Source organism: Etheostoma spectabile, chromosome 15 (assembly GCF_008692095.1).
Source record: "Etheostoma spectabile isolate EspeVRDwgs_2016 chromosome 15, UIUC_Espe_1.0, whole genome shotgun sequence".
In the NCBI taxonomy this organism is placed as follows: Eukaryota; Metazoa; Chordata; class Actinopteri; order Perciformes; family Percidae; genus Etheostoma; species Etheostoma spectabile.
The window spans coordinates 31,829,786-31,832,996 of NC_045747.1; the positions used below are offsets into that span (position 1 = coordinate 31,829,786).

Sequence of the window (3,211 nt, forward strand, 5' to 3'; positions counted from 1 at the left end):
TTCTGGAGTGTGGTCTAGACCTGCTCTATCTGTAAAGTGTAACTGCAACTTTAAGCCAATCAGCATGTTGGATCTGACCTACCTCCGTCAGGTGTGTCTCTGCATCGCTCTGTGAGCTTGTCACACGAGTTAGCAAAGGTCGTTCTCTTCTCTGTACAGATGCCGGTCGCACCTGCAGGAGGAATCAACGAGCCGACGTCGTCTCACCGCGGCCGTCTCCAGATGAGTACAACAAAACGTTTATTTTTGATCCATGTTTGATGATGAGCCTATGACTCCATACTTTGATGTTTGTCATTTTAAAAGATAATAATTTAGCAGTCCAAACCCTCTAGTTTGTTAGAGGAACGTGTTAAAGTATCAGACTGTGAAGACTCCACATTTCGAAGTGTCGTTCATGGCTGCGTCTCTCACTGGGCGCTACGCCGCCTGTGGGCTGTGGCAGATGTTGACCGTGCTCACTCACCACAGGCAAAAGGTTTCTTATCTTCTGGGTACGCAGGAAGTAAGGATGACCTCCTGATGACTACAGTACTTCAAAAGGGAAGAACCATTTCTTCTCTCGACTTGAGTACGGCATGGTTTCATGAAGTTTTTTATTCTTCATGAAACAATAAGCATTCATACACAGCACGACACAGATATTACAGGAGGCCCCCCCACATTATATGACAATAATGATAAATGAAATCTTCTTTGCACTTCTTACGCACCAATGGTTCATTTTTCTTCTCGGTGTCATTCAGCATCCACCAGTTAGTAAAAATTTACTGGTTTTACCATTTTTCCTTATTTAATTCTTTAAAATGCATTACTTTATTCGGGGCTTATAATTAGTCACACACTCATTAAGTTGTTTTTTTATATTTTGTCCTTTATGGTTTTATAAATCCTGCTTTATGTAGAGCATCTAACAGGTAGTTCCTTTTACTTTCCCCTTTTTAAAACCAACTCAAACACCAAACAATATATATGTAAAACATGTATATTTACCCTACTAAACTGGGTTTTGGAGTCCCCTGGATCTGTTTAGTCCGTTCCTTGTTGTGCGGACAGCTTGGTAGTCTCTCGGTGTCTGCTGGGGCTGTGGACCTGCCGAGGGAGGGAGGTGCTTTGGCTCCTATTACATGAATGAGAAACAAACAAGTGCCAGCAGGCTCGTTGGAGATGAACTGCTCCTCGCCTGTAAAGTGGACGAGAGCAGGTGTAACCCACATGACTTTGGGCTAATGGAATTAACATACATTAATATTATTATTGTTATAATTATTATTATAATGTTTGAATTAAATCACTAAATGCATGCATGTAGACAAGTTGCTAGAAAATGCATGTAGGTATGTGGGTTGAGTAAGTGTCCAATCACAGTGAGCAAACTGAGTGATTGACATGTCTGTTTAAGCTCAATCAGGCGTGTTACAATATAGACACAGCCACCTGTCTGAGCAAAAAAAAAAAAAAAAAAAAAAAAGAAGTTACGGAGTACGGAAGAGATTAGGGCCACTGGTGAAAATTTTTTGTGAGTTCTGACTTTTTTCTCAAATTCTGAGATTAAAGTCAGATTCTGAGATTAAAGTCAATTCTGACTGTAATCTCAGAATTCTGAGAAAAAAGTCAGAACTCACAAAAAAATTTCACCAGTGGCCCTAATCCTCTTCCGTACGGGAGAGAGACGAGCATGACGGAAAAAACAAACAGGAGGTTACGGAGAAACCCTGCCGTTGTTATTGTCAAAAGCTTGAGAAGTGAAGTATATTAGTGTTAGTGGTCGCGGACATAGTTGACGGTTCTTTAGTTGACGGGTCATTGCATCCGCGGGGCCTCAGTGGAACTTGACTGTCTCGTTATTGAACCTGTTGAACACTGGAATCGCGCCAGGAGTTTCCTCCGTGTTATTTATCTTCAACTAGTTCGACCAGTAAGGTAAAAACACCTACTTTAAGTTAAGATACATTTATCAAGTGTTGTTTGATGTATTTCTTCCGTGAAAGAGTGTATATATGTTTAGTAAGTTTATTTTTATTTCGCTAGTTGTGGCGATCTCGTGGTTGTGCTGGGTACCGCCATTTTGGGTGTGTTCAGGCTGCTACACGGAATCGGTGAGAATATTGATTCAATGAGATTGTAATTTGTTGTTAACATGGTACTTTTGTATATTGTGTATTTTCTTTGGAGATGTGACTTTGTGTATATTGTAAAACAGCTAGTTTTACATTGTTCATTGTAATGCTGTTATTTACCAGTTATGGTAAATGATAAATTGAGCTTAATAATTGACATAATTGATACTTATGATATTTCTCTGACTCTGTCTATTGGCAGGTCAGGTTTTTTTGTGTGTGTTCTGTTTCTTTCTGGTGAAGTTGTTTCACCCGGGATTGATGGCGAGCCTTCCCCCCAGGGGTCTGGAAGAGTTTGGAGTCTGTTCATGTACACTGCATCCGCTGGTGCGGTAGGACAGCTTTAGCACACATTCATTTCTGTACACCTGGACTTTAAACATACACTGGTTTTACCAGCTCAATTACCTTGAGACTGTATTGTATTAGGTTATACAGGGGTATATGATTGTGATTTCAATGAATGTTTGTATTTTTGTTTTTTTTCATATCACTGACTTGAACATTGAACTGTGAACCTGAAGTGCAGTGTGACACAGGTTAGAAACGTGCACTAAAAGAATTAGAACTAGAAAAAACAAGAACTTTTATTTGCTGAAATTGTAAATTTTGGTATTCAAGCTGTTGTCCTTTAATTCATATGTTGTATGTGGATCCATTTACCATTTCTTTATATAAAAAGCCGGCATTGTTAAACTTCAAAGTGCTATTGTCTGAGTATCTCTGTGCTCCAGTAGTCCAACCTAAAATTCTTCTGGGCCCATAGTCATAGCAACTGAGTATTTGTTACACAGGCAGCAGCAACCGGGGGGGGGGGGGGGGGGGGGGGGGGGTTAAGCAAAGCTGCGGTAAAGTCAGACAGTTTCCAGCCGCCTTCAGACTCAACAGGAAGTGAAAAAAACACTGTGGTGTGACAGTTTCCAGCCGATTCCAGACGTCTTCAGGCTGGACAGGAAGTGATGAAAACACTGCGGTGCGATTCCGATTTAATAAAATATAATAATCAGACCCACATATCAGCTGGTACACAGTCGCTATTGTTTTAATTATGAGAGTAGATCTCAGAATGCTCTACATGAGATCTGTTGCTG

The 3,211-nt window shown here is 40.5% G+C and overlaps 1 long non-coding RNA gene across 1 annotated transcript; it reads left to right on the forward strand.

Annotated features, from left to right (window-relative positions):
- Positions 1–1,678: 1,678 nt before the first annotated feature.
- LOC116703014 (uncharacterized) lies at positions 1,679–2,880 on the forward strand. Its single transcript, XR_004335314.1, has 3 exons — positions 1,679–1,923; positions 2,032–2,099; positions 2,323–2,880. It is a non-coding gene; the product is annotated as an uncharacterized LOC116703014 (long non-coding RNA).
- Positions 2,881–3,211: the final 331 nt, after the last annotated feature.